The sequence below is a fragment of the Mesoplodon mirus genome (genome assembly GCF_964341445.2).
Source record: "Mesoplodon mirus genome assembly, chromosome: 4".
NCBI classification, from domain to species: Eukaryota; Metazoa; Chordata; class Mammalia; order Artiodactyla; family Ziphiidae; genus Mesoplodon; species Mesoplodon mirus.
In genome coordinates, this window is record NC_138979.1 from 2,491,941 (window position 1) to 2,519,186 (window position 27,246).

The window sequence follows — 27,246 nt, forward strand, 5'->3', positions numbered from 1 at the left end:
TTCTCTGGTGGTGCTGTGGTTAAGAACCCACCTGCCAGTGCAGGGGACATGGGTTCAAGCCTGGCCCAGGAAGATCCCACATGCTGTAGAGCAACTAAGCCCCTGTGCCGCAACTACTGAGCCTGCACTCTAGAGCCCGTGAGCCACAACTACTGAGCCCATGAGCCACAACTACTGAAGCCTGCATGCCACAACTACTGAAGACTGTGCACCGCAACAAAGAGAAGCCACCACAATGAGAACACCACGCACCACAACGAAGAGTAGCCCCTGCTTGCTGCAACTAGAGAAAACCCGCACGCAGCAACAAAGACCCAACGCAGCCAAAAACAAACAAACAAATAAATAAATAAATTTATTAAAAAAATTTTAGTCATCCTGATTGAACAATCTCTCACCTCCACAATTCAGATAACTGGCAAGATTAGTTAGCTTCTAAAAGTATTTAAGTTTTTTGTAGGAATATGCCTCTTACAGGAAAAAGAAAAACACAGATTTTCCAACCTCAAAGTTTTCTGATTTTAGCTACCTACACAGTAATTTTTTTTAAGTTTAATTTTGCAAAGAAGAAAGCATTCTAGATGAATGCATTCAAACTGACTTAAAGCATCTACTTCACAAAGAAAGGGATCTAGTGTTAGCAGTATTAAACACTTTTAAAACTTAGAAAGCACCGTAATATCTGGAGGTGTCTGCTGAGTCACCTCACCCTGAGAGGTGACAAAGTCACCCACAGCCTGTTGTCTGGATGCCCTGCCCCCAGTGCCAAGGCCTGGCCTCCAGTTGTTAGTATCTGCATCTCTGCCTGAGAGCGTATCTGGCAGCTGGAGACCATTTTGTCCTCCCACAAAGCAGGCTGGAAGTTCTGGAGACATAAGAACCCTTGGGAGAAGCTCTCAACAGGACACTGCCAGAAGCTAGTGTGTAAATACCCCAGCTCCCTTGCCCCTTGGATGCAATTACTCTGGAGAGTGTCTCACTCTGGGCTCCCAGAGTCCCCAGCAGTGTAATATGCGGTTACCCAGGGTGATGATCTGCCTGAAACCACACGTCTTCCCTCCATCCCTCACTTTCCCTAGTCCACTCTCTCTCCTTCACCTTGTAAATAAGCTGCCTGTATTCACATTCTCATATTTGAGGGCAGCTTCTGGAGGAACCCAATCTAAGACAATGCAAATGCCTCTGATATTTAATATTTAAGCTGGAATCAAACAACTTCTAGTTCTTATAGACCTGAGACCTAAGTAATTTTCAGTATGCTCAGTCTTTGGCAAAATGTTTGACTTTAAATGGTCCCTCGTGGCTCCTACTAAAATCTAAGCGCGTCTGTTTAAAAGCGTCCGTGTTTCCTGGCTGACTGGCTCCTTCATTAAGTACTTCTGGGCACTGAAAACCTTCCTCATGCTACCTCAGGTCTTAACTGGCACAGAGAATTCTGCATATCACTAAGTGGCCTCATAGTTACCAGGAGGTGATATTGATTGTACAGGACACAAGCCTCTTGAGATTTGCTCCCTCTTCTCTCTCTCTCCCGCTTCCTCTCTCCCTCCGTCCTCTCTCTCTGTCGGAACCCCAAGTCCCTTTTCTTTCAGACTTGTACCAAATACCAAGTCCCAGGGCCTGGAATCTGGCTTTCGGGTAGCCATTGGCACACAGGAAAGTGTAAGGTGTAAGGTCCCGATGGACGGATGAGATAGTGCTGCTGGGAGAGGGGGTGGGAGGGAGCCGGGCACACACCACCACCCCTGCGTCTCTTCCGGGGATCATTCTGAGATGTGGCTCCCCTGAAGACCCTTCCAGAGAGGCCCCAAGTGTCCCATGAACAAGCTCCCATGCGGCCTGCTGTGTCTAAGGCTTGGGGTACCGTGGACCACATCGCTGCCCTGCATCCCTCCGACCTCACGGCCCGCTGCCCTGCCACCCAGTGCTTTGGGCTTGCTCCTCGCAGACAAGTGTCCACACCTAAATCCTGCCTCAGCCTCTGCTTTCTAGAGGATCCCAAGGCTGTGACGGTGACCTAATCCTCTCACATGGGTGCTTTTTCCACATCTGTTTCAGGCACGTTTTGTCTCCAGAATTAATATGTATCATGGCCACTGCTAACTTCTGGACTGTTTCATTTGGATTCTATGTTTATTTGGGTTGAAGTATAGTTGGAAGGTGCTTGAAGCACATTAAAGAAGATTTATAGCGATTCTGATTTTTAAAACTCTGGATTCCTTTAGTCAAGCATCACCCAGAAGGTTCAGATCCAGACCAATTTGCCAGTTGACTGTTGACAAATCTTAGGACGTTTGCTGATTCATCAGGGATTCATTTGGGAGCTTTGGTTTCCGATGTAAAGTGAGACATAGGATGACCAACGTTATGATGAGAATCTCATATTCCTGTTGTGAGATTTAAATGAATTAAATAGCATTTTAAAAATGTAAAATGATTTACATACACACACATCATCACATATATACAGCATAATTGTTTCCTGATGCAGAGTAAACCTTTAACATTTTATTATAAAGTGTCAGCAACATAAGAAGATGTCAGAAATGTAGGGCAAGAAACGTTTTTGACCATAATCATCCCTCCTTTGATCCTTTAGATACTTTTTTGCTCAGTTCTTTTGGACAGCATTCTAATTAAGGGTGCTAACACCTAAGCCACCTTCACCCATCTGGTTATTCTTCTCATCTAGGCCCCCCACCCAGGCATCTTCATTCTCCAATCATGTCCTTACTTCTTGTTTGAAAGTAAAGTGCACCTCATTTCATGAAATTATGGTAAAGCAGATGATAGATTTTATTTGTTCCTTTAATAAAAATTAAAAGTTCCATTCTTTTGCATGTAACTGTCCAGTTTTCCCAGCACCACTTATTGAAGACACTGTCTGTCTTTTCTCCATTGTATATTCTTGCCTCCTTTGTCATAGATTAATTGACCATAGGTGCGTGGGTTTATCTCTGGGCTTTCTAGCCTATTCCATTGATCTACATTTCTGTTTTTGTGCCAGTACCATACTGTTTTGATTACTGTAGCTTTGTGGTATAGTCTGAAGTCAGGGAGCCTGATTCCTCCAGCTCCATTTTTCTTTCTCAAGATTGCTTTGGCCAGTCCTCCAATGTCTTTGGTTTTTTTGTTTGTTTGTTTGTCTGTTTTGTTTTTTTAAACAAATATTTTGCTGGATGTTAACATCTGGGCATCACAGTTTTGGCTTTGTTCTCCAAACAGTGTCTTGGGTATTGGTTTCCACTGCTGTCAACATGTTTGGCTGTCCATACCCAGTTAAGGTTCATTAGTTTTGTGATAAGCAAGCTTCCTACAGCTGGTTAAAGATTTATCTTCTGGTGAGAGACACAGTGTGAATTCCAGTCACTCAGAATGGTCTGTTGCCTCTCGTCAAGGAGGGGGTCTGCCTTCAAGGTTCAATGATTTGAACCATTCTTCTAAAAGGCCTTCTTACCCCAAAGCTCCTCTACTGCCTGTGCCCCAAAGGCCGGCTATTAGAGAATTCTTTCCTTGGGTTAAATTATGGAGTCCAAGCATAAGATACAAGAGCAACACAATGTTCAATTATTTCTTAAAAATTTGATATTACCTTGTACTCTGAGCAATGGTGCAAAGTTTCCACTCTGTAAGTACATAACATCTGACATCTAACTCTCACACAATCCTGTTTTCTACATGGTGATATAGAAAGGAGGTGATGTAGAAACCTAGCCTTGTCTTCTGCACCAAATGAGGGCAGATGGAGGGTGTGTTCTATAAGGGGAAATAGGCCTGGTACACCCTCCCCCTATAGGATGGTGGCCTTCAGAGCCCTGGGGCCTGGAGATGCTGCTAACTCCACAGAGGTGTCCTCTTGGTCCGGCATCAGGGGAGGAGGCACCCACAGCAAGACAGTTCTCAACTTAAGAACGGACATGGTATCAAAGGCCTACCTCCTTCCCAAGGGAAGATGTTTGCCAGGCTTAAGCTGAGTCGTCCCACAAAGGCTGCCAAAAATAGCTGCCAGCCCCTAGATCCATAAACTCTCCTTTTCCTCTCTACTTCTCATTTTGTATGTTTTCAAACTTAGAGAAAAGTTAAAAAAAAAATAGGACAACAAACACCTAGATTCAGCCTGGAACAGCCCTCCCAGGACCAACCTCCATCTAGATTCAACAGTTCCCCTATTCGCCATGTTTACTCCCTCTCACTCTTGAGTTATTGGAAAGTTATCCACATGCATCATAAAGCTTCACTCCTAATTACTGTGGCAGACATCCGCCAAGAATAAGAACATTCTCCTGGTAACCACAGGCCATTTTCATGCCCAGAAAAATTAGCAATAATTCTATAGTGTCACCTAAGAATCAGCCTATCCTTCAGTATCTCCAGTTGTCCCTAAATGTCTTTTATGGTTGTTCTCCTTTACTTTTTTGAACAAGGATCTAATTAAGGTTTGCACCTTGCTTCTGGGTACTGTGTCTCTTTTCACCTAGGCCACTCTCCCCTTTTTTCCTATAGTGATGACTTTGAAGATTCCAGGCCAGTTTTCCTGCAGTATGTTTCACCTTCAGGAAAGATCCAGCATGTGCACCTTGGGGCAATTTAACTTCACTGTCCCCTGTGTTTCCTGGAAACTGTAAATTAGGTCTGAGGCATCAGCGCTCCTCATCCTTCAATGGTATCGAACCTGTTCTCTCTGCAAAACAGCCCCCCTCAGTCACGTTCCCAGATTGCATAACTCTTTTGAATTTATGATTTGTTATTTAACCAGCACACGCCTGGTAGTTATCTCTTTGTCACACACTGCCTCTGGGAGTGGGTTAACTCTGCACCAGGTGGAAGGTATCCCATCAGAAGTGAACTGTCTCATGGCCGAGGGGCACACAAATCGCTGTAAAGCATCCTTGATTTCGACCTCCTCTTCCTCATGGCGTGAATGCCATGAGCAAGAGCGTGGAAGGAAAGGGGTGTGAGATTAGATCTTAGAGAAAGTTCTCTCTGACTCCTAATCTCTTTCAGCCTGATCCTGACCAGTGAGCAGGGTGTTTCCATGCAGCTGTGTTCCCACATCTGCACACTGTCTAAGCCAAGCTCCTCCATGAGTATAGCTGCCCTGAGTCCACGCCACATTTGGTGGGAGGTGTAGGAGAAAATGCAGCTGTGCACAGAGTGCAGAACTCTGCGACGCAGCTAAGCTGAGGCCGAAAGCCCCCTCTCGTGAGTCCTGCTGCTAAAAGTCTGCGTCTTCGTGTGAAAATGAGGTGTAGCAATAAACCAGATACTAGGTCAAGACAGGCCAAAGAAGAGAAATGATTTCTGATGAATCCTGGACTTACTAGTTCACTGCCACTCCAATCTGAAAATGAAATATAGGTTTTTCATATCAGGAGAGTTGGAGTCTCACAGGCTGGTTGTAATAACAACAGGCAACATTTTTGGAACTTTAGACCAAGTACTGGTCCTGTTTGTGATCATCCCATTTGAAGCCCAGGAGTTAGGTATGATGATCTTCTGTGAATCTGAGGCACAGAGAGGTTAAGTAGCTTCCTCTAGGCAACGCAGTAATTAATGAGAGGAGACAAGATTCAAACCGCAGCACATGGGATTCAAGACCTGAGTGTGAACCACTGTGCCATATGGTGACTTTTCCATGTGGCCCAAGAAAAAGCATCTGGGAAGGAAGAGGCGGCCACTTGGCTGCCCTGGGGCCAGGATCCGTGCAGCACCTAGAACGTGCCTATTCCCTGCTGCCCGAACTGATGGGCCACGTTTAAACCATCCAGATACAGCTGGAGTCATGTAGGTGAACAAGTCGGTCGTGTGGCAATCCGTGTCACAAAGGAAGCAAGCGTGGCCTCCAAAGATGACCAAGGCGGGTGGTGAGCAGCTGGAAATCTGTGCACAGATGGACAGGTCCCCTGCCCTGGATCTGTTCATTCTGTACCTGCTGTGACACCCAGTAGGGTCACTACAGGGGCAGGGGCAGTGAGACAAAGAAAACCAGCCGAGTTAATCCATGCCTTATTTATGAAGTTCTAAACAGCTGCTCCTCTGCCAGCTCCCCAGAAGTGAAAACAAAGGGCTGCTTTAGGAGTGCGTGCCTCCAGCAAGCCTGGCTCTGCTCAGGTGCTGAGGCCAGGTCAGTGCTGGACCGCAGAGCGTTCCAGCTGTCGACAACATCCCTGCGACCCGCAGCCCTGCAGGTGGCTGCAGAGCTGCAGAGTCGGAACTGTGCCTGGACATCGGCATCAGTGTTTCCTCACCAACAGACTCGTTTATAAATAAACCATCTCCGACTGTACCTTTTTTGGATTTTCTCAAAAGCTACCTGCTTCATGAAAATATCTGGAGAGCGGACATAATTAGGTCAAGGGACGCAAAATATTGCTGGTCACAAATCGCTCTTTCTGCAGTTGCACAGCATGTTTTGTCTTCTTTTTGCTAAAAATTGAAATGGAGACACTTATGGGAGAAATGCAAATTGAAACAAAGAAGACATTTTTTTTTCCATATCAGTTGGCAAAGACTTAAAAGTTTTATAAAACCTAAGATAGGTGAGGATTTAGGGAAACTCCCTTCATTGATTGATGGTCAGATATAAAGGCCTCTATGGAGACCATGGTAATATCTGTAAAAAATTTTATGTACGAACCCTTTGACTTGGCTTTTAGGAATTTATCCTATGGATATATTTGTGGGTGTACAAAAATATATGAATAAAGAATATTCACTGCAATATTGTAATATTTTAAAAAATCTGAAGATAACTTAAATGTCCATGAATAGGGGACTGCTTTATAAAGCACATTTACAGAAAGAATACTATGTAGCTATTAAAAATAATAAAGTAAATCTGTATGTGTTGAAATGAAGCATGCCAATATATTATTAAATATATAATAAATAATTATTCAAAAAGGGTGTCATAATATTATATACAAATTTTTAAATGTTTTTTTCAATGTTGTGTATGCATGGAAAACTCTGGAAGGATATATAAGAAATTGTTAATAATGGCTATCTTTAGGTAGAGGAGGCATAAAAGAAAAATTTATTTTCATCTTTTATATCCTTCTCAACTATTTGAAATTTTTTAATGCATGTACTGCATTTATCTTTTTTTTTTCTTTTTAATTCGTCTGTATTTGTTACAAACTTTTAAAGCAGAATGTGACTTGAGCACCATTTACCATTTTTAAAAACTGGCTTCCGTTTTTCAGAAATAGTGACACTGAAAATTCCTGGAACATATTTAGAATTTCCATGCTCCTCTTTTCTACAGAACATACAAATCACAAATGCCTCCTAAGGCAGAAAAAAGAAAACTGCAACAAAAACAAAAGGGAAAGGAACATAAACCACGTTATCCGAGAGCTTGTTTTCCTACCATCCTCAAAAGTCCTGCTAGATTTTCTATTTCTTGTAAAAGGTTCTATCACCCATTTATTATTTCCATTGGATTTTCACGTGTTGAGTGAATGTGACTCAGTGGTGGTGGAGGTCAGGCTGCGAGGTGTCCCTGTGCCCTTCCTCTGACTGACACGCAGAGAAGAAGCCTCACTAGCTGCCTGAGTCTCCGGGTCCTGGGCGCGCGGGACTGAAGAAAAGCACGTTCACAGCTGACTTGATCTGATACAGCAGAGGCTGGCAGTTCTCTTGGTTTCCCTTTGTGAGTCAGCATTCGCCCTCTGGCATGGCCTGGATCCACAGTACACAGTGTGACGATGGGGTTCGACACACTGCAGGAGTTTGCGCCAAGACCTCTTCAGAAACAACTCTAGCAAGAGAAAACACCTTTACCTTAATTCTACACTTCAACAGTGTTCTCTACAAACTACTATACATAAAAGAGATAAACAACAAGGTCCTACGGTATAGCACAGGGAACTGGATTCAATATCCTGTAATAAACCACAATGGAAAAGAAGATGAAAAAGAATATATACATATATATGTATGTATAACTGAATCGCACATGAAAAAATGTTCTCTGCTTAACTAGAGTCTACTTCACTAGACTTAGTGTGGTAATCATTTTACGATATATCCAAATATAGAACCATTATGTCATATACCTGAAACTAATATCATGTTGTATGTCAATTATACCTTAATAAAAAAGATAAAATGAAACAAAAATGTCCTCTGTTTACCACTGAAATTATTATATTTCTGAGATGGTGGTTAATGTTTGCCTTTTCAGAGGATTTAAAATAATAATAATAAGGGCTTCCCTGGTGGCACAGTGGTTAAGAATCCGCCTGCCATTGCAGGGGACACGGGTTCGAGCCCTGGTCCGGGAAGATCCCACATGCCACGGAGCAACTAAGCCCGTGCACCACAACTACTGAGCCTGCGCTCTAGAGCCCGCGAGCCGCAGCTACTGAGCCCACAAGCCACAACTACTGAAGCCCACGTGCCACAACTACTGAAGCCCGTGTGCCTAGAGCCCGTGCTCCGCAACAAGAGAAGCCACCACAATGAGAAACCCGCACACCACAGCAAAGAGTAGCCCCCGCTTGCCACAACTAGAGAAAGCCTGCACTCAGAAACAAAGACCCAACACAGCCAAAAATAAATAAATAAATAAATGATGATAATAATAATAATAATAACACTTTAAGTGATAAGTATTCTACAGTACTTACATAAGTAATATGTTACCTAGGTGATTTTTCCAATTCAAGAGAAGGGCCAGTTGATAAAGTCAGATGGTGATGATCATGCTTCCCAGCCAGGAAAGGGGCATCCGTGCCTTTGGAAAACCTCCTCTTCTAGTTCTAACAGCCTTCCTGCCTACTTTCCCCGCTGTCCACCTCCATCCCAGCTGCCGACAGTGGAGTGAATGGGGGAGGGATCAGAGTTGACTTGGGGCTGTGGGAGGTGCGTCCCCCATCCTGGAATTCCTTCCCCTCCATGAGCCCCCAGCCTCAGGTGGAAACCACTGACAGAACAGCCCACTGTGGGCTTGATGTCCTACCCACTTCTTCCCCCCAGTATTCAGTATCTCAAAGAAGATTTCTTTCCCCAGACACAGAGAGACCAGACTACGTTTCTAAATTCACAGAGCTCTTCATGACTCACCAGCCAACAGGGATGGAATCTTTATCGTCCCCAGCTGGTGGGATGTTGATCTCCAAAATCCCATCTGAAAGTGCGCTTTCTTAGACCATTGCTGGTGCCAGTCCTCAGAGGCGGGGTCCCTGGGGAGCTGACTCAGAGATGGACGTCAGCATGTCAGCATGCAGAATGTTTATTAGGGGGTGATCTCAGATTCACACTGTGGGTGGAGGGGGTAAAACAGGATTGTGCTTCTAAGGCACCAGTACTGTCCTACTTTGTAAGCTGAGTGATGGGTACGTGGGTATTCATTTTATTAATATTCGCTAATATGTACATTCATTTTACATTCACTATTTTAAATGAATGATATATTTTACAATTTTAAAACTTCGTTAAGTCTTAAGAGTGGAAGATCACAGTGTGATAAAATGCTCTGACACCAGAATTCCTAGCGTTTCTGGAATGTTCCCTTGGGCTGCCATTTAAGCTCTGGACACCTCCATGTCTTCATGTATCAAATGGGGATTGTAATAACGTTTACCTCATACGTTCATGGTCACAGTTAAAGGAGATCAGGCATGTAAAGTGGGTTAAATAGCGCCCCCTTGATTCACATCCACCTGGAACCTCAGAATGTTAACTTCTTTGGAAAGTCAGCCTTGGCAGATGTGATCAGTTAAGATGAGGTCATACTAGGTTAGGGTGGGCCCTAAATCCATCTCCTCCTCCTTATAAGAAAAGGAGAGAACACACAGATATATGCACACATGGGGAAGAAGACCAGAGGCAGATATTGGAGTGAAGCAGCCACAAGCCAAGGAACATCAAGGACTGTCAGCAACCGCCAGAAGCTAGAAGAGGCAAAAAGGCAGGATTCTCCCCTAGAGCTTTCAGAGGGAGCACGGCCCTGCCGACCCCTTGATTTTGGACTTCCAGCCTTCAGAACTGGAAGAGAATAAATTTCTGTGGTCTCCAGCCACCCCGTTTCTGGTGCTTTGTTTGGGCAGCCACAGGAAACTGATCCATCATGTAAACACATAGCTGGTCTGTGGCGCAGAGAAACCACTCACTGAAAATTAGCCCTTATAATTAAGTAAATTCAAACATCGGTGCCAACAGTTTGACTTGAAACCTTCTTCCTTGCTGCTTTGTCCTGTCCGACATTTAACGAAGCACTTACCCGGCAGTTTCCCTTGGATTGCAGCTGCCTGCATGTTCAGTTGCCTTCTGGCCTGCGATCTCCAGGAGATGCAAACTAAGCCTTAGGCAGTTTTTGTGTCTCTTACAGCACTGAGCACCACGATATAAAGATTCGAGCACTTACTATGGGTTAGAAGCAGTGCTAGGCTTGGGGGTCACAAAAGCTTACCTGCCCTGTTGGATGTTTCTGTGGTGAGAGGCCCAGGCAGATGAGTCCCCACGGGACTCTGTGATAGATGCCGTAACAGAGACAGGTAGAGGGGGGTCAAGGAGGGACTCACGCTCACTTTTCTGCTGAGGCTTGAAGCGTTACCAAGTGGGATGGGGTGGCGGGTGAGGACAAGCTAGGGCCGGGTTCCCAGGAATCTCCCAAGACCGCATTGTGATGGCCTGGCGGGCAAAGCCAAGGAGTTTGTAGTCTACTCTTAGAAATAAAGAACAATCAAAACTGTATTCATTTTCAAGTTGTTTTCCATCTAAGTTATTACAATATTGAGCAGAGTCCCCTGCGCTATACAGTACGTCCTTGTTTGTTCTCTACTTTATATGTAGTAGTGTGTACACCTGAAACAGACACAGCATTGTTAATCAACTATACTCCAATATAAAATAAAAACATAAATAAATAAGAGAAAAAAGTGTATTCATCTTCAACAGGCTATTTCTGGATAAATGGCCAACTGCCATTCCTTGGAGGAAGCTTTCACTGAAGTCTCCGTATGACCGGCGTCGTGTTGGTGGCCGCTGGCTCCTTTGGGGCCATCCATCCTTTCCTGAGCCCTTAGGTCCCTCTGAAATCAGAGGGCAACTCCTGAATCTTCTCACAGGCTGTGTCACCATGATATTGAGACACGAAATCAGGGTGTGGGAACTAAGAACTGAGGAGGGAGAGAGATGCTAGGAGAGTCCAACAGAAATAGGGTGTGATTTGGGGGCTGAGAAAGAAAAAGCAGTGAGGAGAAGAGCGAAAAAGGGCAAATGAAGGCAGAAGGCTTGTGTCGCCTGCCTCTGTGAACTCTGAGAAGACTTGGGCCTCAGGTGGAAAGTTGGGTAGGCAGGCGCGAGCTTCTGCACATGCCGGGAGTCCTGGGAAAGGTGGCTGCAGGTGGAAGCAGGCAGCAGAGCTGACAAGAGCAGGCAAGGTCCTCCAGCAAGGGCTGAAACAGAACTCCCAGCCCCTCCCATGACCCAGCATGTGCAAGGGTCTCAAGGTGGCCAGGAACATCAGCCGGCTCCCACGCCAAGCCCGTGGGGCAGCTCTGAGAAGGACCAGCGTCTCCCAGAAAGTGAGTGCGTCTTGCAGACTGGGGTCTCCCAGGAATTCTGACTCTCTGTCTGTATGTAGCCTTCTCTCAACTTGATATTTGTATAGCATAGTCTTTTCTACTCACTAAATGCTTTTTCTTTCAAATCAACTTGATTGAGGTATGATTTTAATTCAATAAAATGCACCGACTTCAAAGTGTACATTGTGATGGGTTCTGACAAGTTTGTACACTCAGGTAACCACCAGAACAGTCAAGATAGTGATCACAGGCTGCACCCCAGAAAATTCCTTTGCAGTGCTTCTCTCTCAATCCTTCCTCCCCAGCTCCAGGCAACCACTGATCTGCTTTCTGTCACTATAGATTAGATCTGTCTTTTCTGGAATTTCATATAAATGAAATCATACAGGGCACACTCTTTGCTGTGTCAGGCTATTTTTTCTCAGCATAACATTTCTGAGAACAATCCGTGTCACTGTGTACAGTGTGTTCTTGTTTTTATGGCTGACTAGCATTTTCTTGTGTCACTAGACCTCCATCTGTTGATCTATTCACCTGTGGATGAAATTAGGGTTGTTTCCACTTTGGGGCTGTTATGAATTAAGCTTCTCTGAACATGTGTCTACACATCTTTCTGTGGACATATGTTTTCATTTCTCTTGGATAAATATTAGGAATAGAATTTCTGGGTGGATCCTTTAAAGTGTATCTCTAGAAGAAACTGCCAATGTGCTTTCCACAGTGGTTGCAGAGTTTTGCTTTCCCACCAGCAGTGTATGAGTTCCATTGCTTTACATCCTTGCCAACACTGGCTATGGACTTGGTGTCTCTTTAATTTTGGACATTCTAATGGGTGTGCAGTGGTTTCTTTTGTGCTTTTCACTTTCATTTCTCTATAACTAATGACATTAAGCGTCTTCTCATGTGCCAACTGGCCATTCTTGTATTAAGTGTCTCTTCAAATTTTTTGATCATTTTTTATTGAGTTGTTTCTTATTATTAAGTTCTAAGAGTTCTTAAATATTCTGAAACAAGGACTTTGTCGTTTGTATTGCCAATACATATATATGACTATATGACCATTGCCCTGAAAAGACTATCATTTCCCCATTAAATTGCCTTGGCATCTTTGTCAAAAATCAATTGTCTGTGTATGTGTGGGCCTATTTCTGAATTCTATTCTGTTTCTTCCATCTGTATATCTGTTCATACACCAATACCACATTATCTTGATTTCTATAGCTTTATGTTAAGTCTTGAAATTAAGTAGTACCATCAGCCCTCTGTATCCATGGGTTCCACATCCTCTGATTCAACAAACCGCAGATTGAAAATATTCTTTAAAAAAACCCCAAACTCCAGAATGTTCCCAAAAGCAAAACTTGAATTTGCTATGCACAGGCAACTATTTACATAGCAGTTACATTGTGTTAGGTATTATAAGTAATATAGAGAAGTGTTAAAGTGTATGGGAGGATGTGAATGGATTATATGCAAATATTATACCATTTTATAAAAGGGACTTGAGCATCCATGGGTTTTGGTATCCATGGGGTGTCCTGGAACCAGTCCTCCAAGGATACCAAGGGACAACTGTGTAAGTCCTCCAACTTTGCTCTTTTATTTCAAAACTGTTTTAGCTATTACAGATCTTTTGCACTTCTATATAAATTTTAGAATCAGCTTGTCAATTTATATATTTTTAAAACCTGCTGGAATCTTTATTGCGAGTGCCTTTATTCTATAGGTCAATTTGGAAAGAACTGATATGAAAACAGTATCTTCCAATGCAGGGGCATAGTATTTCACTCCATTTATTCAGGTCTCCTTCATTTCTCTCTGAAACATTGTATAGTTCTCACTGTCAGGTGTTGTGTCTGTTTTGCTAAATCTGTCCCTAAGCATTCTGAGGTTTTTATGTTCCTGTAAATGGTACTGTTTATTGTCATTTCAATTGCTAACTTCTCCTTTTGCTAGTTTAATAAATTGTTTTAACATGACTTTCTGCTAAAATGAGTCCTTGTTTTTTTGTTTTTTTGTTTTTTTTAGTCATCAGCGAAAGCACTGGGCAAAGGGTATGTGCTCTCCGGCAGTACTCGGGAAACTACCAGAAGAAATTCATGAAAAGCGTGTATGGTTGGAAATGCTACCCAAGAAACGGCTTCCCCTAAGAACAAGGGCTCAGACAGAAGCTAGCCAAGATCACAGGTGACCCTGCAGGGTAATTGAACCAACCTAGAGATACGAATTCCGTTAGTCTGACCCTGGGAAGAGGAATTACGGGTTTTTGAAAGTGGTTCACAAGCTTGGGGGAAGAGGGAAGAAAGAAGTCCTTCCTTCCTCTGAGCAACTCAGAATCCCCTGGGCAGTTTCTCAGAATCACCGGAGATTCTGATATGCAATCGTCAGACAGGTGTCCTCCCTCCGAACCCCTCTGCTAACCACTGTGACCTCAGGCCAAGTCATTGATGGGAGGACAGTGTATGTCTCTGTGTGGGAAGGTGGAAAATAGTCCTGAATGACACGGGGTCATTTGGAATATGGGTACTTCCTGTGAGGCCCTGAAGAAAAGCCCTTTGGAACCTGCAATTCCTGCTACAATGCTGTCGTTCCGCAGTTTAAGACTGGTTCCACCGGGAATGCTTCAATCCTCATTAAAATGGAAATGCCCCTAAGTCAGTCATTACCCAACCGTTAACGCATGAGCCAACAAGTAATTTTTGAAAGAACCGTTACCTTGGAAATGGTCTGTAGTGCCCTGTAGGTAGGGTTTGGGGACTTTTGACGGGAGGGGCATTGCAGAAGAGGGGAAGGAGGAAAATTCTGGAGCGTGCATGCGCTATGGATGGAGTTCAGAATATGCCCTGTTAGGGAAAAGAGCAAAGAAAGACCAGCTGGGCAATTGCAAACGCACCGCCTTCTTTCCACTTGTCGAGCCCAGGTAGCTGACTAATAGCCACTTCCTGTTAGCTGGACCTATGGGGCTGGACCCCTACTAGTTAAAGAAACAGGAATATTCATGCAGATTGCCCAAAGATTCCTCTACATCAGTGTAACAAACTCCTGTCCATCCTTCTAAGCTCGTCTCTGTAGCACCTCCTCTAAGAAAGCCGTACTCACTCACCGACATTAGCAGCTACTTCTCTTTCTGCTCACACAGATCTTTATTTATACCCCAATTGTTTTACGCTCTAGAATAAATCATAACTACTTTGTTTAAATGTCTCTCCCCCACGATTCTGGGACAAGTGGCTTCAACGACCAGTTGTTATCTCCACCTCAGACTTTACCCCTGAGTTTCATTCCCCTAACCTCCAAATGCCTGTTCTGGCATCACCATCCGGGTCCATAAGAGGGACCTCAAACTCAGAGTATCCAAGGCTCAACTCACACATCGCTTCTGTTCGCAGTGTGTGCTCTCTCTTGGTGAATAGCTTCTCTGTTTCTCTTCGGGCAAGCCAGACATGGATACTCATCCTGGACTCCCACCACCTGGTCCTTGTCCACGCCCACATCACTCTATGTTTTTACTTCCTCAATATCTCGAGAGTCTCCTCGTGTTCATCCGTTCTCGCTGTCATCACCCTAGACCAAGCCTGCGGCATCCTCTCCCCTGCTGTCTTGCAAGGACCTGTTTCTGACCTCCCCACATGTATTCCAGCCTGCCTTGAACTGAACCCATTTTCCTCGCCGCAGCCAGTGTGATCGCTGGAAAACGCAAATCTCATCCCTCTCTCCACCATTTACAATCCCTCAATGTCTTCCTTTCCTCTTGGGGTGAAGACTCAAATCTCTGACGTTGCCTACAAAGCCCTGTGCCTGCTCAAGCTGCCACATCACCAGGCTCCTGTCACTTTCTGTGTTTCAGCTGACTCATTTTTCTTCCTTTAACTCACTGTGTCTTTAACTTTTCATTTCTAAATAATTTCAGACGTACGAAACGTTGCAAAAATAGTACAAAGATTTCTCATATGTCCTTCACTCAGCTTCTCTAAATGTGAACATCTTACATGACCAGAGTATAAAATTCAAAAATTAACATTTTTAACAAATTAACAAAATCCAGAAATTAACATTAATATTATTGACTGAAAACACGCCCAACCTATTTAGAATTAGGTTTTATTCGGCGGACTTACTGAGGAGTTGAGTCTGAGATAGAGCCTCTCAGCAAGCTCTGAGGGACTGTTCCAAAGAGGCAAGGGAGAAGCCAGGATATAGAGGAGGTTTTGCTGCAGAAGCCTGGTATCAAACATCAAAACATTACTGCTGGGGCTTCCCTGGTGACGCAGTGGTTGAGAGTCCGCCTGCCGATGCAGGGGACACGGGTTCGTGCCCCAGTCCAGGAGGATCCTACATGCTGCGGAGCGGCTGGGCCCGTGAGCCATGGCCTCTGAGCCTGCGCGTCCGGAGCCTGTGCTCCGCAACGGGAGAGGCCACAACAGTGAGAAGCCTGTGTGCCGCAAAAAAAAAAAAAAAGTTACTGCTAATTAAAGAAAAACCAGACATCTTAAATTAACTGATTTAGCGCTTTTCTAGGTATGGGAAAATGCAAGTCTGAGCTTATTGAAATCATTCCTTTGATGTGCACCTTAACTCTCCAGGGCCAGTGTCCTCTTTTTCTCCATCCTGAGTTCCCCTCGGGGTGCACCGTTGGGGCTGGCTACAGTGGCTGCTGGCTTGATGGCGGCAGCATCTTTTGTTTACTGAAATGACAGGCAACATTCGTTGTCCAAAACATGCAATATTATTAATTAATCTACACACCTTACCTGAATCTGAACAGTTGGTTCAGGATCCAGTGATCACTCAGTGCGTGTGCGTGCCATGTCTTCTTGGTCTCCAGTCTGGAGCTGTTTCCCATTCTTCCTTTGTGGTTTATGACCTTGACAATCTTGAAGAACACAGCCCAGTTATCTAGTAGCATGATTCTCAGTTTGGGTTTGTCTGATGTTCTCTCATGGTTAAATTCAAGTTACAAATAATTTGGCAAGAATATCACAGAAGTGATGTTGTGTCCTTCTCAGTGTATCGTATTAGGAGGTACATGATATCCACATCTCATTACTGGTGTTGTTAACTTTGAGCCCTTGGTCAAGATGGTGTCTGCATCGTAAAGTTACCCTTTATTGGAGGGATGGGGAGAAGAGAGATTTTGACTCTATGTAAGTATAATGTTTCTCATCATAGTTTTACCTGCCAGTTTTATCACCAGTTGATGATTCTTGCATGCAGTAATTATTACTGTGGTGTTTTTCAAATGGTGATTTTCTATGTCCATTATCTTTTTAAGTTTATTAATTGGAATTCTACTGTAAGAATAGCTTATCTTCTTGCTCATTTATTTATTTGATTGTTGATTATCACTGTGGCCTGGTGGATATTTATTTTATTCTATAATATAATCTATTGCTATCATTATATATTTTGTTGCTCAAATGGTCCCAGATTTTGGACTTGATCCTTTTCATTGCCCTAAAAGTAAAAAGGATGCATCTGCCACTAGGCCTTTGGACATGCTGTTCTCTCAGCCTGGAATAATCTTCTAACCTCCCCCTGTCACCCCTGTTCCATCCCCAACTTCTTTGCACAGTAAATCCCTTTAAAGCCTTGAGATTTCAGCTCCAATGTCTCATCTTCAGGGAAGCCTTTCTTGAGCCTCCCAGAAGTGGGTAGGGCTCCTATTATAAGCTTTCACAACACTATTTACTTTTTCTTCAAGGCACTTAACATCAAAGTCAAACCTTCTTGAGTGAACATTTCTAAGGGCAGGGACTATATCTGTTTTAGCCTAACACATTAATAAGCATTCTGGAAATTATTCAGATTGAATTAATAAGTGAAGGAACTTAATACTGGAAAATAAATGGGTTGAGGTCTTGCTGAAATGCCATACTGATGATTCATTTTTATTCTATGAGGTTTTCCCCAACACATCTCATAGACTCAGATAATCTATGATTGAGAGGCAGCTTGACACAATGGAGGTTCATTTATAAAAATTACTCCTTGAAGTCTGACTCAGTGACTTGGATAGGTCTAGAGATTATCTTCGGATGGTCTCAATTCCATGCAGGTTGTCTTATTTTGTCCTTTGTTTTTTGCAAAGGTAAAAATATACTTGCATCCCTATCTCCTGTATGACCTGTCATAACTCTGTGGTGTCTTATAAGGAATTACTTAAACTTTTTTTTTTTTTTTTTTGTGGTACGTGGGCCTCTCACTGTTGTGCCCTCTCCCACTGCAGAGCACAGGCTCCGGACGCGCAGGCTCAGCGGCCATGGCTCACGGGCCCAGCCGCTCCGTGGCATGTGGGATCTTCCCGGACCGGGGCACGAACCTGCGTCCCCTGCATCGGCAGGCGGACTCTCAACCACTGCGCCATCAGGGAAGCCCTACTTAAACTTTTGACACTGAATACTGCGGGGCGAAGTGTGTAGTTGCACGCAAAGAACTCTGCAAAATCCATTGTTCTCTGAGCCCGGGTTGTCTGTAGTAAGTTTTCTTCATTCAGCACATAGCAGGTGACATATTTATAAGTCAGATGTTAAAGCTTATACCAAACCCTTAGAATCAATTCCACGCTCTGTTCAAATCAGATTCTCACTGAGCAGATTTCACTTACAATTTGGAAGCTTGGAGGGCCAAGGTTTTCTGATATTTGAAGACAGAACGCAGGGGCTGCAAGAGCAGACCTTCCATCAGGCAGTTTGAGAATGATGTCCCCGGGTAGCATTCTGGTTTAGTTTCACAAGCCGGTTGCTTAGATTCTCAGGTGGATGTGAAGATTCTAGAGAAAATTCTCTTTTTAATCATCTACCAGTTTTAAGAGAGGAAAATAATGGATATTAATAGGAAGAAGATCAATTTCTCTGGGCAAATTCCTGAGACAAAAAAGGTTTCTCTCTAACTTCTCTCTATATGCTTCATTTGGAATGTTACCTGTCCATCAACAACCACGTGTGTCCGGAATTATGAAGGGTCTGAGATTCACCCTACTGGCAGGCTAAAAAGTTAGCCTGCCCCAGTTCCATAAGTGCTGCCAGGAGACGTGAGATTCCTGGGTCAGAGACAAAGGACAGTCTGTTACCCACGGCAATAGCAGTAACTAGTGTATCAGAATTTTTGCACCAAAGTATCAATTCCCACACGATGATGACAGCTACACACCCAGTGGGCTGCATTGCAGGAGAGGAGCCTTGTGCTTAAGGAGCCTGGCTCATATTATAATGGGCATTAAGCATGCCTGCTTTGCTAGGAAGCAAGACATTGTCTTTATCATACTGGAAAGTAAGTATTCTTGCCTTTGCTTCAGAGGAAGATACCATCTCTACCTTCCAAGGGGGTAGGCAAACCCGATCTTTGCTCTGGGGGAAGCATTATCGCTAGCCTCCAAACTATTTGCTGTACAAACATCCTTGACAAGGTAGTTGGAACAAAAGGCAGATCAGTGCATTGATCACAAGGTGTGCAGAAACACAAGAGAACCATGGAGAATTTTATTCCAATGGCATATTTCCCCCTTCTCCTCTTATTGGAGTCCCAGCGTTCGTGTATACCTGAATGTTCCTGATCTTTTTCTGATGACTCCTATTCACATGCACCAATACTCACTTGTTCTCTGCTCCAAAATCCTTAGGACATTTATCTGCTGTGTGGTGGAGCAATCCGAACTTAGATACATCCTCAGGCAAGTTCCAATTGGTATAAATGCCTAGGAGTGAGGTCGTCTTGGGGGTGTGGGTAGGAGCCTCCACCACTCCTGACTTCTCCTATACATTGAAACTAGTGATAATGTGTTGTCACATGCCTGGAACACGGGAAACACTCAATAGATGTAAGCTACTGTATCAGCTGAAATACACTAGGCTTTTGCTGCAGTAACAAGTTATCTCAAAACATCAAAGTGTGTTTTTTTTTTCTTTATCATGCCACTTGTTCATTGCATGTGGCCTGGAGGCCCTGGTCTGCACTGTCCTCACTCCAGGACAAGGCTGATGGGACAGCCGTTATCTGGACCATTGCTGGTCCCTGTGGCAGAGGAAAAGAACTGCCTGGAGAAACTAGGGCAGGCAATTAAATGTTCTGGCCCAGAAGACACACGCATCACTTCAGTTCACAGCTCACTGGCCAGATCTGGTGACACAGCCTCACAGGGGGGTCAAGAAGTTCAGTGCTACCGTGTTCCCTGAAGGAGGAGGGACACAATTATGGGGGAAAGCATAATGATTACCAGAGCTTTTATTTATGATTATTAAAAAAGTTAATAAATACGTATCCTGTGGCAGAGGACACCATAACCACCTAGTCAGCATCCTTTCCATCCCTTATTTTTTGGTGACAGAACCCTGGTTTTGTTCAGACCTCTCCCCTTCCCCCCATAGTCACAGGGCCTCAAGGGGAACAGGATGGATGCCCTCAACTCCAGGGGTGGCCCGATTGCTCAAGGGGGACTCCTCCTCTCTTGCTGGTGACTGATTTAGGAACGAGCACATGTAATTGGAGCCAATGGCCTGCAAACAGAGACTTTAAGTTTCTGGAGGCTTAGGGGAAATTCATTTCTCAGCCTTCTTAAAGAGCTTCCAGGAGTGACTTTTCCTTTCTCTTTGTGGACATTGTCAAGCATAGGCATGAGGTCTGCAAACAGCTGCAGCATCTTCTTGCCCCCAGCCTGAGGATGAGGCTTGCAAAAAGAGCCTGCAGGGAAACAGACTTTAAAGTCACCAGACCGAGCAAATCCTAAAACCCTCTGCATGACTCCTAATGGAGCCTCGCTCTTTAAGCTAACAGGAGGAGGACTGTCTATTACTTTTAGCTGAAAGCAGCCTGACCAGTACTATTTACCTGTTAACTGAGGGAAAGAGGGGCAGTGAGGAGTGGGGGAGGGGCAGAGACAAGATAACTAGCATCACGGCGGGGGATGGGGTAAGAACCCAGTAGCGGCAGCAATCACAAGGTGGGCACGATGCCTAAGGTCCACCAACCCAGCCTGGCCACCATGCCCCAAACACCCAGCCGCGGGCCCTGGCAACATGGGCAGGTTCCTGGCTGGCTCTGTAGCTGCTGTCTTAATCTCTTAGGAAAGATCTATTACACTGTCTGGAAGAAAGCGCTATTCTTAAGACCAGTGATTAACCCCAGATTTTGATCTTCAGCACAGATTTCCTGCTGGTTCTCTCTGAGCCCTCTTGAGGGATGTGCCTCTGGGGTTTAGCTGCAATTTCCAGGGTCGGGTCATAAGACAGTACTGTAACTTGACTGCAAGCCTTCTGGTTGTGCCAGCCCAGCTCTTGTACACAGACCGTGTCCGAGCATGGTAGGCGAGACCCTGTGATTTCTATCAGGTCGGGTGATACCTCTGGATGGTTCCAATGCCCTTTCTGTCCTGGCTGAGCAAGCCTATTGGCTTTAATTTTCTGGAGTTGGGTTTCTTTAAGCCTCTTCTTACATCATCTTCTCCAAGGCAGATCAGGTTAGAGTCAGAGGCACATCTTAGATTTACACCCGTACCAGGAAAAGGCTCTGTAGGCCTCTGACTGCGTGGCTCGTCTTTTATTTCCTGTGTTGCTCCAGTTCAAGGCGAAGGGGAGAATTACTTACTTTTTATCCTGTCACATGAGATAGAACCCTGGTTTAGAGTTCGGCAAGAGTTGATAAGGAGGATAAAAGGGCTGTTTTTATTTTATTTAATTAATTTATTTATTTTTATTTTTTTTGCGGTACGCGGGCCTCTCACCGTTGTGGCCTCTCCCGTTGCGGAGCACAGGCTCCGGACGCGCAGGCTCAGCGGCCACGGCTCACGGGCCCAGCCGCTCCGCGGCATGTGGGATCCTCCCGGACCGGGGCACGAACCCATGTCCTCTGCATCGGCAGGCGGACTCTCAACCACTGCGCCACCAGGGAAGCCCAAAAGGGCTGTTTTTAATAAACAGGGTGGAATGAGAAAAAAAAAAAAACCAAAAAACCAAAAAAACCAAAAAAACATCTCCCCCCTGCGGTAGCTAGGTGATAGAAGAAAAGCACGAAGCTTCTGGCTCCCTCACGGAATATCATCTCTGCGACGATCGATAGGAGGCTGTTTGCTGTCTTGCCAGGAGTAGAACTGGAGGCAAAGGGCTTAGATTCAGGCGTAGGGCTCTGGGTGGGAGAGAGATTGTAAGGGGTTCCAGAAACTTTCCAAAACACACAGATGGTGCTGCGTGCCTGTGGGCCCAGCCCCACTGGTGCGTGGGGGTGGCCCAGCCCGGGCTCGCTGCGAAGGGGCCAGAGTAGCTCTCACCTGGCTGGTGGAGGCAGGGCCTAGCGCTAGACCCATGAGGCAGAAGGTAGGGATGGTATTCTCAAGGTCACTTAGGTGGTTTTGTGCTGGCAGAAAAATGAAACTAATAATTCGTGTGTAATACCCTTGAAATGCGAATAGACTGTCTCCGTGGGGTTTTCTTTCTTTCTTTCTTCACTGGCTAATTTCTATGCCTCTGTCATGACTTTAGCCCCTGCGGGTCCCCCTTGGTAGCTCTGTTCTGGTGTCTCTGCTTGGGTCCTAGCACAAAGGCACCATTCCTGAGCCCAGCCCCTGGTGTGTCTAGAAGTCGGAGGTTGTGGAGATCAGCTTTGAGGGGCTCCCCGAGGGGCTCAGCGGATGACAGGGGGCAGAGTATTATCTAAACAACTCTGGGGATCCTGGCTTTACTGAGAAAGGAAACCCAGGGCAAAGCGAATTTCCTTCCAGTCAGGACAGTGGGGGTCAGCCTTCAAGGGCTTTACAGTCTATTGGGAAAGGCACCATAGAAATATAACTTGGACATCTTCAGACCTCACTTGTCAGTGACTACAGATAATAACTGTTTCCTTTGTTATCTCAAATACAAAGATGCCGGCCTGTAGCTTTCTACCGAGGGTCCAGCACAGGGCCCGAGGAGCAGAAAAATGTGTTGCAACAAACAAGTGAAATGCTTGTGATGGTGCGTGGAGGGGCCATCCTAGTGTCCAGACTGCTGACAACATTGACAGAGTCCAAAGTGGTTCTTGTGCAAATAAGCAATTAACTGAGAGAACGACGGGTGAAGTTTTCATGTACGATAACTAAGTCACTGGTTACTAACCACTTACCACGTTCGAGGGATTATCCTAAATTTTATTTTTCTCACTGGAATTTCCGGGTCACATAGTATGTGCATTTTTTTAGGTTGAGATATAGTTGATTTACAGTATTGTATTAGTTTCAGGTGTACAGCAAAGTGATTCAGTTATATATATGTATTCTCAGATTACTTTCCATTATAGGTTATTCAAAGCTATTGAATATAGTTCCCTATGCTATATAGTGAACCCTTGTTGCTTATCTACTTCATGTACAGTAGTTCGTATCTTTAATCCCAACCTCCTAATTTATCCCCCCTCCATTCCCTTTGGTAACCGTAAGTTTGCTTTCTATGTTTGTGAGTCTGTTTATGTTTTGTTTATAGATTCATTTGTATTATTTTTTAGATTCTACATATAAGTAATTTCATATCTCTGTCTGACTTACTTCACTTAGTATGATCATCTCTATGTCCATCCATGTTGCTGCCAATGGCATTATTTCATCCCTTTTTATGGCTGAGTAGTATTCCATTGTGTGTGTGTATACATGTATATACACGTCTTCTTTATCCATTCCTCTGTCAATGGATACTTATGTTGCTTCCATGTCTTGGCCACTGTAAATAGTGCAGCTATGAACACTGGGTGCATGTATCTTTTCAAATTACAGTTTGTCTTTTCTGGATATATACCCAGCAGTGGGATTGCAGGATCATATGGTGGCTCTATGTTTAGTTTTTTAAGGAACCTCCATACTGTTCTCCAAGTGGCTGCATCAATTTACATTCCCACCAATAGTGTAGGAGGGTTCTCTTTTTCTCCACACCCTCTCTAGCATTTGTTATTTGTAGACATATTGATGATAACCATTCTGACCAGTGTGATGTGATAACTCGTGGGGGGGTTTTAAGCTTTTTAAAAAATTATTTTATTTTATTTTATTTATTTTTGGCTGTGTTGGGTCTTCATTGCTGTGTGCAGGCTTTCTCTAGTTGCAGCGAGCGGGGGCTACTCTTCGTTGTGGTGCACAGGTTTCTCATTGCAGTGGCTTCTCTTGTTGTGAAGCATGGGCTCTAGGCAGGCAGGCTTCAGTAGTTGTGGCTCACAGGCTCAGTAGTTGTGGCTCACGGGCTGTGGTGCACAGGCTTAGGTGCTCTGTGGCACGTGGGCTCTTCCCAGACCAGGGCTCAAACCTGTGTCCCCTGCATTGGCAGGCAGATTCTTAACCACTTCACCACCAGGGAAGCCCTAACTTGTGGTTTTGACTTGCATTTTTCTAATAATTAGCAATGCTGAGCATTTTTGAGTGTGCCTATTGGCCATCTGTATGTTTTCTTCGTGGAGATGTCTATTTAGGTCTTCTATCCGTTTTTTGATTGGGTTATTTGTTTTTTTGATATTGACTTGTATGAGCTGTTTATATATTTTGGATATTAGCCCCTTGTCAGTCGCATGGTCTAAATTCTTTATAAAAGTCCTCAGGACAGGAGGACTATTACCGCCAGTTTATCGATAAGGAAACTGAGGAACAGAGAGGTTAAATAACTGGCCCAAAGTAACACAGCTTTGAACCCAAGCAGGCTAGCTCTGCAACCCTCAGAGGATGGAGAAGCAGGTAAATAAACTGGAAAATGGACCACAGCCAACAGGGGGCTGAAAGGAGGAAGTGACAGGTGAAGTAGTGAGTGGGCAGAACTCAGCTACACAAAGAATGAGCGTTTACTACCAATTTGAATAGCCAAAAAGAGTTGGCAGTTCCTAAAGGGACAGCAGCGTCAGGGCAGTCACTACGTAGCCTCTTCCCGCAGGTCCTTTGAAGGAGATGAGAAACTCCTGCTAAGCTAGCTCTGTCCCGCCTATAGTTTCCATTTTTATCAGTACCTTCATTTATATCCTCCTGTTGGTACCCAAACTACTGCTAATTTTCAAGATATTAAAGAAGGGTTTATGACTTGTGAAATTACACAAAATTGGGAGTGGAGTGTGAAATATGGTCAAAGAATCTTCTCTGTGTTTGGGGGGGAAAATTCAACGAACACCCATCTAGGTAGTTTAGATGGTTGAGACATGGCTAGTGTTATAAATAATATCAAAGAATATTTCAGTCCCCAGGAATTTTTTGAAACCACATTTTTTTGGCCAACCCATCCTGTTGTGTGTGTGTGTGTTCAAAAGCTGAAAGAAGAATCTGGAACCCATTTTAAAGTTTTATTAAAACTCATGCTTGTGACAGTCTGATTTCTTTCAGATTTTGTCCATCTTTCAAATTTAAAATATAATTCTATAGGGCCTCCCTGGTGGCGCAGTGGTTGAGAGTCCGCCTGCTGATGCAGGGGATACGGGTTCGTGCCCCGGTCTGGGAGGATCCCATATGCTGCGGAGCGGCTGGGCCCGTGAGCCATGGCTGCTGAGCCTGTGCGTCCGGAGCCTGTGCTCCGCAACGGGAGAGGCCACAACAATGAGAGGCCCGCGTACAGCAAAAAAAAAAAAAAAAAAAAAAATATATATATATATATATATATATATAATTCTATAATATTCATGGCCAAGTGTATTTCTACTTAGAAGCAAGAGAACAGAGAAAGTGTCTTCTAGAATATCTTTTTCATTATAATTTTGGCTATCTCTGGTCCACCCTATTTGTTTTCTCTTTTTAAAAATCTTGTCTAAATACTGTATGATTTCACTCATATGTGGAATATAAAAAACAAACAAAACAAAATAAGTGGACAAACCAAACAAAAACAAACATGTAGATACAGAGAACAGAGGGGAAGGGGTAAGAGGAAGAGTAAAATAGGTAAAGGGGATCAGCTGTACGGTGATGGATGGAAACTAAATTTTTGGTGGTGAGCATGCTGTAGGGTATATTGAACTTGAAATAGAACATTGGGTTCATGAACCTTATATAATGTTATAAAACCAGTGTTACCACAATAAAAAAAAAGTCTAAAAAAATTTTTTTAAGTTAACAACCCTCCCAAAATCTTATCTCTATCCCCCTGGTCCAAGTTTTTATTCTTCTCATCTGCCCAAATCAGAACGACTTAAGCAATGAAAAAACATAGTAGCAATAATATGTGTTCTTTATTTACATGGCAACCTTGTTTTGCAGATTCTAAACTTTAGGGAGTGAGGACCTTGCCTTCTGAATAGTTGTGGGCTGGGTCTCGGTTCCTCAGTTAAAGGCGTCTAACATGGATGGAAATACTTGGCAGATCTCTCAAGGTTATAGTCTTATAAGGGCCACCTGTTACTTCTCATTTCATAATCCTGTCTCACTTAGGCCCTTCTCTCCACAGGCTTTCCAGACGAGTCGACGATCAGAGATGAGAAAATACAGCTTCTCATCTGAATTCATTGCTTTGAGCACTTACATCTCCCCTCTAACCCAGGGAAAGTGGTATTTTTATTTCAGCAAAGGTTTGCTTCATAACATTTGATCTTGGAACATTCGTGATGGAAACCGGGTTAGGAAATCCCATGTCACTCCACCTCCTGCTCATGAAACCTGAGGGCAAGGTCTGGCCACAACCCAGGCCTCCTTCCTCTGCTCCGTGTCACTGATCTCATTTCTTATTACTCCTTGACAGATGCCAGCCAAGAGAACTTCCCGCACACACCTCCATGCCTAGACCAGGCAATCAAAGCACTTATGGGGCACCTACTGTGTGCCAGAGGGAGCCCTGTGTTTTACTCTCCACTTGGCCAATTCCTTGATTAAAAGTCTGGCTCAGAATTTCTTTCCAGAAAATGTTCTCTGCTTAATGACCTCCCTTTCCAGAGTCTCTAAAAATATGTCATCTGGTGAGAACACAACTCCAGCCCTCTATAAGACAGCGTTGCCCCAGCTTTTAACCATGACCCACAGGAAGGGATAAATTGGATGACACAGCAACCTTGTGTACACACACACACACACACACACACACACACACACACTCAACATTCAGAATTATAGTTAACAAAAGTTTTATGAAAACAATACTAACTCTTACTAGGCAGGATGCATGTGTTTAATTCTGTTTCATTAAAAAAAAATGCTCATCTCTACCCATAAAACTGATTTCGTGACCAGCAGCTTGAAAACCCCCGAGGCACCCTGGGTATTTAGGAAGCATAGAAATTAATTAGAGATTCTAAAGGATGAACCTATAATTCAAACAGGAAGTGACTTAAGGGAGAGTGTTCACAAGTATTGTCAGAAAAAGTGAAGCTTGCTCCAAATAAGGGACTTGCTAACAGATGCCACATTTGACTAAATCCTCTGAATTTCTAAGAATTAATTCATTCCTTAAAGCAAACTTTTTTTTTTTTGAGCATTCAGTGCAGCCTAGACTTCAGCTTACAAAACTGGATAAGGATCTTGTTGTCCAGGACCTCTTGGTTCAACAGAGGACGCGGAAGGGTGACCCAGGAATCATGGCCAATATTCTAACTGCTACGACCAAGATGCACCTGGGGTGCTGTGGGGACCCCCCCCCCAATTCAGGAAGGAGTGGGTGGGCTTCCTAGACCTGGTGGCTCTCTGGAGGACGCTGGAAGAGGAGTGACACCGTCTCCTTAGACCAAGAGAGTCCTAGAGGTTTGTGCTCTGAGGGCAGGAGCCCTCTCGAGTCTGCAGGCATTGTGAATGGTCTCTATCGCGCCA

General features: G+C 44.2%; 2 long non-coding RNA genes across 3 annotated transcripts in view; one reads left to right on the forward strand and one right to left on the reverse strand.

Annotated features, from left to right (window-relative positions):
• LOC309803494 overlaps positions 1-27,032 on the forward strand; it is a 67,381-nt gene extending 40,349 nt beyond the window's left edge. Inside the window, exons 5-6 of one of the 2 annotated variants that reach the window (XR_014293957.1) lie at positions 13,563-13,721; positions 25,898-27,032. This is a non-coding gene — a long non-coding RNA (uncharacterized lncRNA). Of the gene's footprint in view, positions 1-13,562; positions 13,735-25,897 lie in introns of both variants that reach the window. The other variant, XR_014293958.1, reaches the window with a different exon arrangement.
• LOC309803097 lies at positions 6,922-9,150 on the reverse strand. The gene is made up of 3 exons (XR_014293899.1): positions 9,070-9,150; positions 8,634-8,812; positions 6,922-7,762 (listed from the first exon to the last, which is right to left on the reverse strand). It is a non-coding gene; the product is annotated as an uncharacterized lncRNA (long non-coding RNA).
• Positions 27,033-27,246: the final 214 nt, after the last annotated feature.